The sequence below is a fragment of the Pinus tabuliformis genome, chromosome 3_2 (genome assembly GCF_031772625.1).
Source record: "Pinus tabuliformis cultivar Carrire ecotype Pingquan chromosome 3_2, CPIR1, whole genome shotgun sequence".
In the NCBI taxonomy this organism is placed as follows: Eukaryota; Viridiplantae; Streptophyta; class Pinopsida; order Pinales; family Pinaceae; genus Pinus; species Pinus tabuliformis.
In genome coordinates, this window is record NC_142302.1 from 392,615,969 (window position 1) to 392,635,117 (window position 19,149).

Here is a 19,149-nt window from a genome sequence, read left to right on the forward strand (position 1 = left end):
TATCTCGCTCAAGTAATGGGTAGCAGGTGTTCTACCACTTGACTCTGGAGAGTCTAGTTGGGAAGCTCAATAAACAATAGGACAGATTTTGATCCTTAAGTTGATCTCGCCTATTTTCATTAGACGATAGGATAAAGTGTGATCCTTAAGTCGATCTCACCTATTGACATAGGTCAATAAGATAGAGTGTGATCCTTACCCTTTTGGTAAGTAATGTTGAGAAATCCATAGGACAATGATTATAGTGATTTATCTTTACTTGATAACTACTTGTGATATATTTTTAATTATTAGCTTTGTTACTTATTATTATATGTGTGTATCTTATCAAACAACTACCAAAAAAAAGAATAACAAGAACACAAAATATAGGCTGCAATTTAGGGCAAAAACCTCTCCACTTGAGAGGAAAACCCACAAATCTCTTCTCTTCCTTATAGATTATTCAATTAACAAATTCCAAGACCTTAATACTGGCCCTAATGTCCTCCAAGACTAAGAGAAACCTCTTCGGATGATGTGCTAACCTTGATCCAGTCAAACCTAGTCAAATCTCTTCTAGTAGCACTTCTTCAACCTCTAGCTGTAGAATTTCTTCCTCCACTGCATATATGAAATCCCCCCCCCTAGTAGTTGCTACTGCCACACATGTGAGCTTTGATCTTCCTTTTGAGCCTTCCTTTAACCTTCACTTTCCTTTCCCTCATTTTTGAAGCTTGAGGATGACCCTTTGTGACCTTCGCTTGACCTCCCTGTCTTCTTTTCTCCAAGATCAAACTTGTAGATATAAACCCTAGATTTGCTACATAAATCCTACTGCTTCTTAGCACATGTGAGAGAGAAATAGCCTAAACAAAATTTTCCTTTGTCCTCTTCCTTCTTTATCGCCTTCTTCTTCCTTTTAGGCTGACTTGCCAACTGTTAGGCCGACTTGGCCTTGGAGGGTATTTGTACATTTTTTAAGACAAGTAATTTTCTTTACAAGTTACAATGTTCCCAATGGGGTCTTCAACCTATGACAATGCCTCCTTTGACTTCTTGACTTGGGAAAAACCCTATAAGAACTCAATGGGTGCTTGACCTATAAAATAAAAGATCTTGAGCATGAAACCCATGCTCCAAAAAAATTAATAATAATTTTCTTTTATTTTACACTTTACAAGAATCAAAAGTACATTTCATTTTTATGAATACCGAACCTAGTTACACATTTTTCAACACTCCCTCTTAGAAAGGGAGGTATTCATAAATGGTACATGGACATTCTCATTCTAAAGTGATCTCATAAGAAGAGTCAGATTGGTAACCCATCCGTTTAGCATCATACCAACCAACATTGTCACATAGAAAGGCCTTGACTAAAATCTCTATCTCTCCACAAGATCAGAGCACAAATTTGGCGAGACAAATGATTTATAGATACCATCATCATTGTCTCTCAAGGTACATACTCCACCTAGGTGTTCACAAAGTATTCCCTTCATTGGACTATCCTTATCTTGGATAGCTAGTCCTCAAAGAATGTCCATGACTACTCTTATCTTGGATTCCCTACCTCATCCTCAAAGAGTATTGGATGTTAGATGCTTACCCAATCCTCCATTCTGTCTTCCCAAGTGAAGACAAAAATGATGTGCCTATCTCTCCCTCTCAACTAGGGCGGATGCATCAACCAAACCAATCTTGTCTGTCAAATACACAAGCTTCTTATTAGGAAGATATTTTGTCAATATGTCAGCTACCTACTCATTAGTGGAGATATATTGTAGCTGCAACACACCATCTTGTACTAGCTTTTGAATGTAGTGATACTTGTTGTTAATATTCTTTGTCTTTCCATGAAACATTGGCTCTTCAGAAAATCATATACAACTAGTTTTACCACAATGTATCATTGTAGGGTTCATTGGTCCTTCAAATAGGTCAAATAACAACTTTCTCAACCATAACACTTCTATTCTTAATTCATAGGCTGCAATGTATTATGCCTCAGCACTACTCAAAGCAATTGCATCTTACCTTTTGCTCATCCATGAGACCATGGAGGATCCTAAACTGAAACATCCTCCTGTAGTGCTCCTTCCATCTTGATGACTGCCTCCCCAGTTGGAATCTGTATATCCAATTAGGTGGACATCATTCCTCTTATCATACTTCAAGCAGTAGTGGATGGTTCCTCGCAGATATATCAGAGTATGTTTTGTTGTTATCCAATCACCATGCTTCGTCTCCACTTGGAATTGACAGAGAACATTTACTGCAAAGCATATGTCTGGTTGAGTATTCACCAAGTACATAAGTGAGCCAATGAGTTGTCTATACTTGGAAGGATCTATCAAGCTCGATTTAGAACTCCTCAACATTTTCAAGTTTGTGATCATCAGAGTTGTCATTGGTTTGCAATCCATCTTGTCAAACCTCTTCAATATCTTGATCACATACTTCCCTTGACCCAGATAAATCTCATCGGTTCCTTTCCAGACTTCTAGTCTCAAACATTAATACATCAACCTTAGATCCTTCATGTCAATTTATGCTTCTAGTCCCAAACATTAATACATCAGCCTTAGATCATATACATACATAAGAATGCTTACCAGTTCACCCTTCACAACCTTAATATAAAGGTTCAGATCAACAAAAATATTTGTGAAGCCTAATCTCTAAAGGTATGCATCAATCCTAACATTCCATGCCCTTGGTGCTTGTTTAAGGCCATATAATTCCTTCTTAAATGTACAAACATATGCCTTTATGTATTTAACTTCAAATCCCAAGGGTTTTCTATATAGACTTCCTCATCAATTGTTCCATTCAGAAATGCAGTCTTGACATCCATTTGGTGGATGTTCTATCCCATCAATGTTGCCAAAGAGACCAACGAACCTACAGTTGTATGCCTTGTTGTCAGAGAAAATGTCTCTTCATAGTCGATGCCCTCAAGTTGAGAGAAACCCCTAGCCACAAATCTTGCCTTATACTTTTCAATACTTCCATTTGTTGCATGTTTGATCTTATAGATCCATTTGGCGGTTACCACATATTTGTCTTCAGGCCTAGGCATGATCTGCCAAAATCCATTCTTCATTATCAATTTATATTCTTCATTCATGGAATCCTTCCATTCTTGATGATTGAAAACTTCTTCAAAAGTGGATGGATTTTCTTCTATTAGTTTTTTCATGTAGGTCGCATACCTATAATATCGTTTGGGCTTCTTTATTTCCCTAAATGTGCCTTGAGTTTCTCCATGACCTTCTGTGTCAAGTAGTATTGACTTCAACCAATTAGGTCTCTTTCTTGATTCGGGGATGACCACAGGTTGAATAGGTTCACTGGGACCTTCATCTTCATGGTGAGATTCTTCTTCTTCCTTGTCAACTTCTTCTTCAAATACTGGAAGTTCTTCATCATCAGAGTCCATGGGAAGTTCCTTTGATTTCTTGAATGAAATACTTTCATAAAATATGACATCTCGACTAACTTTTATACGGTGTCCTTCTTTTATGTAGATTTTATAGGCCTTAGAGGAGTTTTTGTAGCCAACAAATGTTCCTCTCATGCATGATGGATCCAACTTATTTGTTTTGTCCTATATACATGACAATTGAAGATTCAAAGATGATCTATAATTGGTTTCTTCCTAGTGAATGCTTCTTCTAGAGTTTTGTTATTTAGTGACCTGTGGGGACTTCGATTTTGAATATATACAACTGTCTTAGTGGCTTCTCCCCATAGAAATTTTGGTAGATCTTGATCATGCAACATTGCTTTTACACTTTCTTCAATGGATTAGTTCTTTCATTCTACAACTCCATTTTGTTTAGGATTGTATGTGAATATCAACTCCCTCTTAATCCCAGAATCCTTACAGAAGGCTATAATTTACTTGGATGTATACTCTCCTCCATTATCAGACCTTATTACCTTGATTTTCCTTTCCGTAAGGTTCTCAACTTCAACTTTGAATTCTTGAACTTTTGTAAATATTTGTCCTTGGATTTCATCATGTAAACCCAAGTTTTCCTTGATTGAAAATATATAAATGTGACATAATATAGATGACCTCCAAGTGATTTAGGAGTCATAGGACCACAAACATCAGAATGAATAAGATCCAAGAATTATTTTGATTGTGAACCACTGCTTCCAAATGGCCTCTTGGTATTCTTACCCAATGCACATCCTTTGCATACTCCTTCATGATATTATTTCAATTCAGAGATTCCTTCTACTATAGAACTTAGAGTTGGAAGTATTTTGAAATGCAGATGGACAAATATTCTATGCCAGAGTTCACATGGGTTAATTTCCATGTGAATCAAAGCTTATGCAAGAGGAGATATCAACTTGTAAAGTTTTCCTTCACGAATACCAATTACTCTAGAATTCTCTATCCTTGAGTTCTTACTCCATACTACAACTCTTCCATCAATGAAATCTACTCTATCACCATTATGTTCTAAAATTTAAATAGAAATTAAGTTCTTATACAAACTTGAAACAAATAGGATGTTTTTGAGATGAATGCTGCTTCCATTTTCCATCTCTATGGAGATTTATCCAATTCCTCTTACAGAATAGCTCTTATTATCTCCAAGTTCGACTGAGTAAGAATATTTTCCTTTTGATAATGTCTTCAGTTGTTTTTAATGACCAATCATGTGTCTAGATGCACCACTATCGATTACCCGAATGTTCTCGTCTTAGAATGTGCCAATGAGTGCTGAGAAGAGTCCTTCATCCTTTATCTTGGTTACTTCCTTCTTTGTAGTGAATAGAAGATTACATGCTTCCTTGATGACTTTCTTGAGATGTCTTTATACCTTTGAACACTTCTTGAAGAGTTTCCTCACTGTAGTCGAGATCTTCGTAATGCCCTTAGCCAACCTTAGGTATTATACCATGTTCAGAAATCTACAGGGCAATGATGAGAGTGATTTATCTTTACTTGATAACTGCTTGTGATGCCTTTTTACTTCTTAGTTTTGTTACTTATTATTATATATGTGTATCATCAAAGAACTACCAAAAATAAGAAGAACAAGAACACAAAATATAGGTTGCAAGCTTGGGCCAAAACCTTCCACTTGAGAGGAAAACCCGTAAATCTCTTCTCTTCCTTATAGATTCTTCAATTGATGAATTCCAAGACCTTAAGATTGACCCCAAGGCCCCCCAAGATCAATACCAAACTATCTAGATGATTTTCCAACCTTGATCCAGTCAAACCAGTCAAATCTCTTCCAGTGGCACTTCTTCTACCTCCAGCTACAAAATTTCAGCCTCCATTACAGATCTAAAATTTCGGCCCCCCCAGCCGTTACTGCTACCACAAGTGTGAGCTTTGATATTCCTTCTGAGCCTTCCTTTGACATTCACTTTCCTTTCCCTCACTTCTGGAGCTTGAGGATGACCCTTGGTGACCCTCGCTTGACCTACTTGCCTTCTCTTCTCCAAGATCAAACTTGTAGATAGAAACCTTAGATGTGCTGTAGAAACCCTAGTTCTACTTAGCACGTGTGAGAGAGAAATTTCCTAAACAAAAGTTTCCCTTGTCCTCTTCCTTCTTTTCTTCCTTATTCTTCCTCCTTCACTAGAATGATTGATGGATGAATGTCTCTAAAGGAGGACAAGTTCCTTCATATATATAGGCTCTTTAAGGTGGGTGTGGCTTTTCCTTTTAGCCTGACTTGCCAGCTGCCAGGCCACCCTGGTCTTGGAGGGTATCTAGACACTTTTTAAGACAAAAATAATTTTCTTTACAAGTTACAATGTGCCCGATGGGGTCTTCAACTTATGACAATGACTCTTTTGACTTCTTGACCTAGGAAAAACCCTAGAAGCACTCAAGGGGTGCTTGAGCCTATAAAATAAAAGACCTTGAGCATGAAACCCATGCTCTAAAAATAATAATAATAATTTCTTTCATTTTACACTTTACAAGAATCAAAAGTACATTTCATTTTTATGAAGACTGAACCTAGTTACACATTTTTCAACAAGTAAATCTCACCTATTGTCCTTGGATATAGGGTGGTAGCTTGAGCTCCCCTATGATGTCAAATTATTCTTCTTCAGATTCTAGAGTCTTCAACAGATGAGCAGAGACGAGACATGACTTGATTTAGTGATGGTGATGACGAGATGTTTGAGATGAGATTCATGATGCAATTGGAAATTTTCCCTAACTGAGAGGGAGTGTTAATTTGTAAATTCAGTGACAAATTCCCTCCTTTGGAAAACCTTTCTCATCAAGAAAGACCCATCCTATCCCTTGAAAGAATTTGATTTGGTCAAGGAAAAGTTTATTTTTTGAAGTAAATCCCATAAGTATATAAAAATACAAGTCGGTCTTGGCAAGGAACTTTGACCTCCTTGGACACATATAAATACACCTCATGTCACATAATTTGGAGGATCATCATCACACATATTCTTCTTCTCTTGGAGGTTCAAACTCTTCTGAAAATTTTAGGTCTCTTTCATACGTGAGAGGAGAGAGAATATTTTTTATTAGGCTGAATTCTATCTTTGACCAGTGTTGATTTTTTGGAGTTTGGAATTGGTTTGACTTGAGATTTTATATTTGTTTTGGAGGCAAAATTCTTTGGCAAGAAGGACAAACTTTTATGGGCACTTTGACCTTGGTTGACTGCAGATCTGCAATTAGGGTTTCAACAAAGTTTGACTTTGACCGAATTTAGAGGATTGTTTTGGGACTGTTTTCACTGCACTTTGACTAGCATTCAAGGCTACACCTCTTGACTATTTACCAAGATATTTTTGAGGTTTATTGACCATTAACCATTTGGGACTACTACAACTGTTTGTTACTTTGACTAGAATTTAAAATTTGACTTGTTGACCAGATTTGATTATTAGGCTCATATTTTGGATATTGATTGGTTGGTTTTGTTGGTTAGTCAAAGGTTTAAATTTGACTCTTGATTAATGATTTGGAACATTGTAATATTTTTTTTGGACATTTGATGACAATCTAATAGAAGAAGAATTTGAAAGGATTTCCCACCTTCTGTGTGTTAAAATATGAAAATTCCACCTTGAACGACTCATTTGATAGATATGGTGATTGCATTGAATTCCTATTTTCGATAGGACCAAAATCAACCTAAAGATCACTCAAATCAGACAAGGGAAAGTGTACTTATGAAGAAAATCCCACATATGCACATTTGGACAAGGTCGACCCTAAAGAAAATTGGACACCCTTGGAAGCCTATAAATACAAGTGACCTCAAGCTCATTTGGACATCACCAAGAATATTTTTATCCTCTTCATTGATTGGCTCGCCCCAGTCTAAGGCAAGGACGACAAAAAAAGTTCAAAAAAGTATGAAATTATAAGGTCTAAGGCTCACATCTATTTTAGGGTTTCTGGATTACAGTTGTAGGCACGTCACAGGGAAAATTTGACCTTTGTCACTTTCTTGCAGGAATCAAGGGTGTGACTGGAAGTCTCCAGTCACTTGTACAACCCATCATGCATGTGACCAGGAAGTTTCACTGAAATTGACCGTTGAGCGAAGTTGGCCGCGAATGGGAAAAGTTGTCTCTAATATATTCTGATGATGGAAACTTATTTCTTAATGTTATTGGGTTTTTTTTTTTGATGATATTTTATTAGGTTCATTGTACTCTCCGTTGAACATTTTATTATAATCTAATGGAATAATAATTTCAAATTTTTTCCCCCCTGAATGGTGTTTTCCCTAGTCTTTGGCCAATCCCAATGTCTCTTGTTGATGTGTTGATTGTCTCCTTTGTCATTGCATTTATTGTCCTATCTTCAATTACTTTTGATGAATGGAAAGACTAATTGTTTGGAAAGTTTGCTAATTGAATTATTTATTTGGGCTAAAGTAATTGATACAACATAGAACAATATGAAAATTTAACATGGTATCAGAGCTAGGTTGAAGGAAAAGCCTAAAAGGAGACAAGAATTGAAGCAATAATCTTTGGGAAAATTGAAGGAGCCAATCTATTCAAGTCAAGATGTCTTCCTTCTTTGGGGAAAATGAGAAGTTGGGTGACTCATCCAAATTTTGCTGCATGGAAATTTAGGTTGGAGATCATAGCCGATAACAATGATATTTTGGACTAGATTCAAGGAAAAGTACTTGGTCCTTTGGAGAATGCTTCCACCGCTGTAAAAAACAAGCACAAGAAAGGTGAATTAAAAGTAAAGAAAATAATAGTTGATGGTTTCAAGATAATATACTTGCATATGTTGGAACCTTGAAAAGGTCTAAGGACATGTATGATAAAGTAGTTGGCATGTATGAAGTCAACAATTTGAATGAAATAATCTCCTTGAAAGATCAACTCAAAGACACAAAGATTAACAAAAGAGATTTTGTGTAAGCCTACATAATGAGGATATCTCATCTTAGAGATCAATTGAAAAGAGTTTGGGAATATGTGCCTGACAAGGAATTTGTAATTGTGACTCTAAGAGGTATCCCTCCTATTTGGGAAACCTTTATTACTATTATAAGCAACAACAATGTCCTCCTGTCATTTGATGAAATTGTTGGAAATCTCACTCAAGAAGAATCAAGGATGATATCAAGAGGAAGGATTCAAAAGCATGAAGAAGGAGATTTTGTTGCATTCATCACTCATGACAAGAAGAAGAAGAAAGGAAAAGGAGGTCCATCAAATTCAAGAAATCCTCCTCCTCGAAATCCAAATAGAAGGAAGGAATTTTTGCACATCAAATTCTACAATTGTCATAAAAAAAATCCACTATGCTCAAGATTGCCTTGAGAAGAACAATGGACCATGCTACAATACTAGAAGCAACAAAAATAGGTTCAATGATCAAAGAAGGAGAGATGACCGAAGGAATGATCGCAATGGAAGAGATGAAAGAAGAAGAAGATATGATCCATGTGATCATGAAGAAGATCGCCATCCACAAAAGAAGTCAAAATTCTCCAAGTATGAAAGCAATGTTACGAATCAATCTGAATATATTCTTATTTATGCCCTTACTAGTTCATCTCCTCCAGATTCGTGTGATATTTGGTTGGTTGATACTGGGGCCACTCATCACTTCTATGGCTATAAGGAATTTGTCTCTAATTTGGTAGAGAGGGAGTCAATTTTGAAAATCATTCTTGGAGGAAACTCGACTCATCTTGTTAAAGGTTTTGGGTCCATCAAATTTCATTTGAATTCTGGAGAATCTATTTTGCTCCATGATGTGATGTATGTGCCAAGGTTGAAGAACAATTTGGTATCAATACCTTATTTGGAAGACAAAGGGATAAGGGCTTCCTTCATTAAGGGAAAGGTTCTTACTTGGCATGTTGGATCACCTATGAGAGATGCATTCACATTAGGATCAAGATATGAAGGACTCTACAAGGTTACTAGAGGACCACTTCTAGCATTGGTCCATGATAGTAATCATCTAAGTGAGCTATGGCACCAAAGATTGGCCCATATACATTATGATTCTCTTTCGAAATTGGATAAATTGGTATTAAGGATTCCCAAGGTTCAAGCCCATCATGATGGAGTATGTCCAGGTTGTTCCAGTGGAAAGAAGACAAGGGTACCATTCCCCTCTAGCGAGAAAAAAACAAATGACATCCTCCATCTCATCCATTCTGACATGTGTGGTATGATGCCTGTGCATTCTATTGGTGGTCATCTCTACTATATCACCTTAATTGATGACTTCTCAAGAAAGACATGGATATATTATTTGAAGCATAAGGATGAAGCCTTTGAAATGTTTAAGGAGTTCAAAACTTTGATCGAAAATCAAACATGGAAGAAAATCAAAATATTCAGGTCCGAAGATGGTGGAGAGTACACACCAAAGGAGTTCATTAATTTTTGAAAGAAGGAAGGAATCAAGAAAGAAAAAATTGTGCCCTATTATCCTGAACAAAATGGAGTGGCTAAAAGAAAGAACAAGTCCATTATAGAAGTCTCCTGTGCCATGCTCCATGATTAAAAGTTGCCAAATTTCCTTTATGGAGAAGTAAAAAATGTCGATGTATATGTAAAAAATAGGGCACCTCATCAAGAATTGGAGAATAAGACCCTTGAAGAAGTATTCATAGGTTTCAATCTCGACGTTGGCCATCTCCGTATATTTGGTTGCCCCGTATACTTTCATGTGCCAAAGGACAAAAGAAACAAGTTGGAATCCTCGGGAATAAAAGGTACATTTGTTGGATATTTTGAGAGTTCTAAAGCATTTAGAATATATATTCCTGGTCAAAGGAAGGCTGAAATTAGCAAGGATGTTACATTCAATGATGATGTCGCCCTTGGAAAAGCAAGGGACCTTCCTCTGCCTCCTCCTCTTGAGGAGAATAATGATATGTATATTTTAGATGGTCCTTCCATGCCTGAATCTAAGACAGATATTGTTGATGATCCCATGGAGCCCATGGATCCCATAGATCCTCCTTCATGTGATCCTCCTACTAGGAAGAGGCCACTTTGGCTTTGTGATACTTTATAGGATGACGAGAGTCATGTTCCTATTCGAATATCATTTAGAGAAAGGAAGAATCCATGCAGGTATGAGGGATACGTTGTAGCCATGCCCACCACGATTTAAGTTGAACCTCCTACCTTTGAAGAAGTTGTAAAAGAACATGTTTGGAAAGATTCTATGGCTAAATAATATGAATCAATCATGAAGATTAACGTATGGGATGTTGTGAAGAGACCAAAGGGGAAATTCGTGGTGACTTAAAACTAGTTATTAAAGATAAAACATGGAGTAGGTGGTAGAATTGAGAAATACAAGGCAAGATTCATGACTCCATGGTTCTCCCAGAAAGAGGGAGAATATTATGATGATATATTTTCTCTTGTGGCTCGATGGACGTGAAGACTGCATTCCTCCATGGCATGTCACAAGAAGAAGTGTACATTGAGAAACCACAAGGATTTGATGTAGGGGATCGAAAGACACATGTTTGCAGGTTGTAAAAGGCATTGTATGGTTTGAAGCAAGCCCCCAAAGCATGGTAAGCCCACATAGACTATTATTTGATGAAGGTGGGATCAAGAAGATCCAATTTTGGTCCCAACCTCTACTTCAATGTAGTCCAAGGTATGTCGTTAATTTTGGTTTTATATGTTGACGATCTATTCTTAACAGGTAGTGAGCCCCTGATGATTGAGTGTAAGAGGGATCTAGACTCTGAATACGAGATGAAGGACCTTGGACTCATGCACTACTTTCTAAGCCTTGAGGTGTGGCAAAGTCCTGGTGAAATTTTTCTTTCACAAGGAAAATATGTTGTGAATTTGTTGGAAAGATTTGGAATGAAAAAATGCAAGTCCCTACCCACACCGATGGAAATGAACTTCAAGAAGTTATGTGGAGAAGTTGCAGGACTTGATTTGGTGAATCCATCCAAGTATATACAATTGATTGGGGCTCTTCTTAGTGAACACTCATCTGTACATATGCTATATAGTGAATATGTTGATTCAATTCATGACTAAACCTCTCCATGCACATTGGATCACTTCCAAACACATTTTGAGATATTTTCATGGGACGATCACACTTGGTCTGAGATATTCTACCGGAGATGTTTGACTTCATGGATACACCAATGTTGACTGGGTAGGAAACATTGTCGATAGGAAGAGTGCGTCTGGATGTTGTTTTAGCCTTGGATGCTCATGATTTATTGGATGAGCAGGAAGTAGAAGTTCGTAGCGTTGAGTACCGCCGAGGTAGAATATATTTCTGCTAGCATGGCTAACTGCGAAGCAGTTTGGTTGAGGAATATATTTGGAGAGCTATTTGAGAAGGTCATAGATACTACAATGATATATTGTGACAACAAGAATGGGATCCATCTGGTAGATAATCATGTATTTCATGACAAGTCCAAGCACATAGATATCTGATATCACTTCGTTCGAGACATGGTGTAGAGAGGAGTTGTTAGACTTCATCACATATTGACGAATGAGTAGATTGTAGATATTCTCACTAAGGCTTTGATAAAAGGGAAGCTCTTTATCTTCAGAGAGCAACTTGGACTAATGGATGTGACCCCTCCTGATAAGGGGCATCGTTGATCGAGAACATTGAGCCAACTCTTCCCCCCTGTTTGAGCTCCCATGGTGAGGAATTAAGATGGAAGGCTCCTGGGGTTGATGAATCTATGGAAAATATGGTATCATACTTATCTGTTACCCATAGGGTTGGAGATGTTTCTCTTCTATCTTGGTCTCTGCAGAGTATACCCCAGTTGGCATCATACCAACAATCCAGGTTTGTTGGGATTGTCCCTCCCCATTTGGCCAATGAGTTGAAGAGGCTTAGGGGCATGTGATCCTTACCTTTTGGTAAGTCAGGTATCTCACCCACGATCAGATTATGATGTGGGTGTTCTACCACATGAATCTTGAGGGTCATTTTTGGGAATATTGGTAGGAAACAGGATGGGTTAAGATGTGCTCCTGTATATCACCTATTGGTGCATATGGGGTCGAAGATATTTTTCTCCCCCATGAGATTCCAGGTTGAGATGTACTCCCCGATGTGGTTTTATATTGTGGTATGCTCTCCAATGATGTCGAGGGTGGTAGTGTTAGCTCCCCAATGATTCTTCTTCTTTATATTCGATAATGTTTCAACAAATAGAGTTGAGAAGATATGGGACATGATATGATGACAAGATATTCATGTGGTCAAGTATTGACAGGTGGAATTATCCCTATTTGAGAGGGAGTGTTAAAATATACAACTACGATCAAATTCCACTTTGGATAGCTCATTTTATAGACATGATGATTTCATTTAATTCTTCTTTTCAAGAGGACCAAAATTGACTTAAATATCACTCAAATTGGACAAGGGAAAGTGTACTTATGAAGGAAATCCCACATGTGCACATTTGGACAAGGTTGGCCCTAAAGAAATTGGACACCCCTGGAAGCCTATAAATACAAGTGACCTAAATCTGATTTGGACATCACCAATAATGTTCTTCTTCTCTTCTTCATTGATTGGATCACATAGGTCTAAGGCAGGGATGACAACATAAGTTCGCAAAATTATGAAATTACAGGGTCTGAGGCTCACATTTGTTCTAGGGTTTTTGGATTATAGTCACAGGCACGTCACAGGGAAAATTTGACCACAGTCACTGGCTTGCAGGAATCAAGGGTGCAACTGGAAGCTTCCAGTTTCTCACACAACCCCTCATGCATGCGACCAGGAAGTTTGACTGAAATTGACTGTTGACCAAAGTTGACCACAATTGACCACGAATGAGAAAAGTTGTCTCTAATATATTCTGATGTTGGAAAATTATTTCTGAATTTTATTGGGTTGTTTTATTGATGATATTGTATTAGGCTCATTGTACTCTCTGCTGAACATTTTATGACAATCTAATAGAAGAAAAATTTCAAATGGTTTTCCCCCTTGTGGGGTTTTCCCCTTGTCTTTGACCAATCCTGGTGTCTCTTGTTGATGTGTTGATTGTCTCATTTATCATTTCATTTATTGTTATATCTTCAATTACCGTTGATGAATGTGAATACTAATTGTAATTGGAAAGTTTTCTAATTGAAGTATTGATTTGGGCTAAAGTAATTGATACAACATAGAATAATCTGAAAATTTAATAGTGGGGTTTTACCCTAGTCTTTGACCAAATCTTGTGTCTCTTGTTGTTGATCTTAGGTGTCTTCTATTTTACATTGCGTTTATTGCTTTATCAACAATTTCTATTTGTCATTGGAAGATTAATTTTGTTTAAATTTATTGCAAATTGAAGAAAGTATTTGGCTAAATGATTGTACTAAACGTAGAGCATAGGAAAATTAACATTGGATGTGTGTATATATACTTCAATTTGACCTCATTTACTCACACACTCACAACCTCAATTTTTTTTTCCAATAAGAGAGAGAAAACCAATGAAAAGAGAAGAGAATAATTGTGAAAGTCAAAGGAGAGAAAGTGAAGGTCAAAGAAGAGAGTTTTTCCACACATACGAGATTTCAGACTGTTGCAGGGGCTGAAGATTTTAGATTAGTTGCAAAGGCCAAAAAATTAGATTTTAACGAGATTTGAAAACCATTAACTATTGCTGAATTAGTTGAAGAAGTTTCGAAGGAGGGCTAACTTGGGTTTTGTGGGCGGTCTTGGTCTTGTTTTTTGGGTCTTGGATTTCTCACTTTGATATGATTCTATAAGAAGCAAAGTTTTTTGGGTTTTCCCTGGCTTGGAGCCTATATCTTGTGTTCATTGTCTTTTGTGATCTTCTTAGTTTATGTTTTGGTATTTTTTTTATGAAGAGAACATTATAATATTAATAAGAAGCCAACAAACATTCATAGGAAATTATCAAGTAAGAGAAATCAACCCTAAATTTCTAGCCTATTGATTTCTCAACAAGAATTGGATGTTTTTTTCTTGCTTTTACTATCCTTTTTTCTACTTGCTTGGATACCTTACGACATTTTCTCTTTTGAGGTGTTACCTTGGTTTAGATGAAATTATTCATATTCATTGGGTCATTGACCCTTGCTGAAAACTCATTGGTTGGATCCAAATATTTCCATGACTTGTCCTTTGAAGGTTTGACCTGTTGTCGCAAAATCTAGCAAGTCTAGTGAGAGGACTCGTTAGGCAAGGGCTAGACCCTATTGCAACAATGAGGAAGGGTTGTCATTGTCACCTCAACAACCTTCCTCTTGATGTTTAGTGGGATTTAAATCACAAGGGAGGCTTCCTTATTCCACCTACAAGGTATTCTAATTCTATGGCTTTAGGTGAGTTATTTTGGAGGTTTAAAGATAGGTAGAGGGCTTTGTAGAGCCTAAGATAACCAAGATGTTCAAGACTAGGATTCAAGCGCTCTATGAATAGACCTATGACAAGACTGTTCTAGGTTAGGGTTTGATTGATGTTTTTTATTAGAGTGTGAAATGGCATATAGCAGCCTTAGAAAAATACTTAAAATGATCTTCAATAAGAAGGGAGCCAAGGATTTTTAATGGAGACTAGGGAAAATTCAAACAAGAAGGTTTTAGGGTTGTTAGATATATATAAAAACAATAAATAGGGATGATGTCAGCCCTATTAAGCATTCAAAACAATTTATGATGGCCTTTGAATTATCTTCCTCCATAAGCATCATCTTCTCATTACCACCTTCTTCCTCCATTACACTGCACTATGAAGCTAAAACCTACCTACCCTATTAGTATGTGGTTTTAAAATATGTAAACAAGTCAGAACTACCCTAGTATAAACAAACATAAATAAGGCAATTTATTTCAAACAGAATAATTAAGCACATCTATGTCCAAAGTGCTAATGTTGTTAGGTCTCTAGTATAACAGAGGAGTGTTAGTAGAGAGGAAAATATTGGTATTTTCTTAAGAAGATAGAGTGTCGAAAAATCCCAAGTTGTGGCCACTAATGATCCTCTACAAAGGGTTCCACTTCATGTAACATGGATTGAATTTGTTAAAACAGTTGGTAATTATGTTTTGAATAGACCAATTTAAATCACAACGCACACGCATGTGGTTTTTGATGATGACGAAATTCACAACATACATCAATGTTTATCAGAGTTGTTTGTGTATAAAAGCCTATAGATTCACAAGCTCATGTAATCTACTAAAACAAGAGACAAGAATCTACTTCTACTCTTTACAGCGGAAGCACATAAAGATCGAGCAAACAATAATCGATAGGGGAAGAGAATCAAAGGCACATAACACAATAAATATTTGGGGAAAGCCACAGCTCAAAACCCCACTATATGTTTTGTATTAATCCGAATAGTCAAGATGAAATTACAATGCTTGTTCCCTCAAGAACAATCCCAGCACTCAACAAATTCAATCTCCAACTCATAAGCAAGCTCAAGGCCAAAGCTTAGCCAATTCACAAGCTCTCCAAGTCTTTATTCCAATGTGTAATTCCTATGAAGGATAACTTGTATTTGAAGGGAAATAAAGCCTCTAAAAATAGCGCAATCCCTCAAGGATTAGTTCTTGATTGCATGCACTATCAATGAAACTCAGAAAAATCTAAAACAAATAGTACATTGTCCCTGCACTCTAGTCTCAACTGGGTCTTTCTCAGAATCAACATGCATGAGTTTCTGATGGTGGAATCTTCAATTAACTAGAGTATCACTAATTAGGTCACTAGTGTCCCAACTAATTGTTTACTCACTATTAGTTCCTGAAACTGATTGGAACTAATTTAACTAGACTTAACTCAATAAAGTGAGTTAACTAATTAAAACTCATCCTTAACTCCTATAAGTTAGGGAGAACATATACATGTCTTCTAAAGGACTTCCAATTCGAATTTCATAAATTAATTAAGTTAATTAAACTTAATTAATTATTTTCAGATTTCTATGAGAAAAGAATTCTATTTTAATTCATAGTTTAATTCAAGGACAAATTAAACTGGAATTTTTTATTGCCATTTCTCAATACTCCCTCTCAACAAGAAAGGGATTATCCACTACCCCGATCTTGTCTCTGTGAAACTCAAATTTACATCTTGGCAATGCCTTTGTCAAGATGTCAGCATCTTGCTCCTCCGTGGTAATGTAATCTAACAACATGATCCACTTCAATACACAATCTCTGAGATGATGATACAAGATATCTATATGCTTGGACCGATCATGAAAAACTAGATTTTCAGAGAGCTTGATACAACTCTGATTATCACAATAAATCGCTGTCGGATCCATCTGCTGACCAAACAAACCAACCAGGATCTTCCTTATCTAGATAGCCTCACATGCTGCTTGACTTGCAGCCATGTAATTTGCCTTTGTCGAACTGAGTGCAACCAATCTCTGTTTCCTATTGTATTAAGAAACTATAGCTAACCCAATACTAAAGATCCCTCTTGATGTGCTCTTCCTGTCAGATGGACTCCCCACCCAATCTACATCAGTGAAGCCTTGAAGCTTCACTCCCTCTGACCGTCTGTACCACAACCCAAACTGAGTAGTGCCTCTGAGGTATCTTAATACGTGCTTTTCTGCCTTCTAATACAACTTGGTAGGCCTAACCATTGCTTGACTAAGTTGGTTAACTACATAACACATATTTGGTCGTGTGTTCACCAAATACATGAGTGAACCCACAAGATATCTGTAAACAATATCTTTCACTACATCTCTTGAAGTAGCATCCTCCTTCCTCCAGTTACCAGCTAGAGGAGTCTCCATGGGTTTACTGCTCTCCATGCAGAATCCCTTGAGTATCTCATTGGCATGCTTGCCTTGAGAAACAAACAACTCCCCATCTCCCTGCCATACCTCCATGCCAAGAAAGTAATGAATGAGCCTCATTTCCTTCATCTCAAACTCTCTTTCAAGGTCCTCCTTTCAAGATTTGATGAGCTTCTCATCACCTATCAGTATGAGATCATCTACATAAAGTACAATGATCAAAATCTTTCCTTCTATCACTATGTGATACAGGTTCGCATCTGCTTCACTCTTCGAGAAGCCCAACCTAGTGAAGTAGCTATTTATCTTGGTGTACCAAGCACGGGGTGCTTGCTTCAGCCCATACAACACTCTCTTGAGTCAGCACACATGTGACTTGTTAGAGTCGATATTGTCATCCCTTTGTCAGAGATCAAATCTTGTTGTTGCATTTCATGTTAGGTGTCTCGCCCAGTCATTTGCATTCCATTAGGCACATAGATCATCTGACGGTAGTGGCGTTCCTCTAGTTTCCCTCATGTTATCTACCTGTTGGCTCATGTTTGTTCATTAAGAAACACACACAGTCTTATTTTTATCCCGAAAATTGCAAAGGTTGTCTTTAGGGTTTCATTGTCAAATAGGTCTAGGGTTTCATTAGGGTTTTCTCAAAAAATGTGTCAGAGTGTTCAATAACTGCCAGCAGGCCATGAGGATGTTTCAAAATCAATAAAATTCATCATCAAGTGTTCAAAATGTGTTTTTCCTCAAAACTCTGTTTTGAGGAAAAAACAAAGTATGTAGTGTTTATTGTACAAAATCATAGAAAATTTGTTTTCCTCATTGTAAATTCTTTCATCTGCACCTTGGTTTCCTTCCTTAGCCCTAGAAGCTCCATGACCTGCAAAGCAAGCAAAGCTTAGGTCATTAAATTCATCATGAAGTTCAAAAGAAGTGAAAAGGTCCAAAAAACAGAGTTTGTAAATAAAGTCAAAGACAAAACATTATGAAAGTGGGTTTTGGAAAAAATAAATTTAAAAGCTCCATATATAAACCATTCCTCCAAGTGTTTGAAACTCATTTGCACACCAAGAGCCAAGAGAAAACAAAGCAAAGTGATTGTTGGAGTTTTGGGTGAAATTCACTCCAAATCGACCGGCGCGGCGCATTAGGCAAGAGGCGCGGCTCACTGGGCCTTAGTCTGCAATTCATTTTAACACGGGCGCGGCGCATTAGTGAGGCGTGGCGCATTGGGTGTGCTGCCCGGCGCATACAGCCAGGAAGCCTGAAAAACACCAGGACGACCTCCAATTGCCAAAAATTGCACGAATTTGCCTTGTTCCAAGTAGGTTGAGCTTCACCTTTGTTGTTGATCCAAGTTTGGTGTTTATGTTATGATGGTTGATGTGGTGAGTGTTTTAACAAATAATCAAACACTACCATTACAAATTCCTCAAACAAAAATTGCTTCCTAGGGTTTTGAAAATCTATTTTGCTACCAAGTTCATCTTCCCTCCATCATTCCCTACCCCATTTTTCCCTGTTTTCATGCTTCCCTAAGTTCCCCTACTCCCTAAATTCACTAATCCCCTATCCCAAGTTCCCTTTCCCAAATTTACTATTATAAAATCCCAAACCCTAACCTTATACAAAACCTCCCAAACATCCCATATTTTCCCTAGCTAACTTTGTCCCAACAGTCCCAAAATTCCCACTATTTTTACCCCTCCTAATAGTCCCTTGTTTCATTGTTTTCCATTGGTAGCAGAGGTCAAACAATCATCAAAGGCGGTCCAACACAGTTTCAGCACCTATTTCTCCAAGCCAATTTGTCTATCAGCAGTCATGGCATCTGATCCTTCATATGATTATGAAGAAGAGACCCAACGTGATTCACCCACGGAGTGACATGCACCCAGGA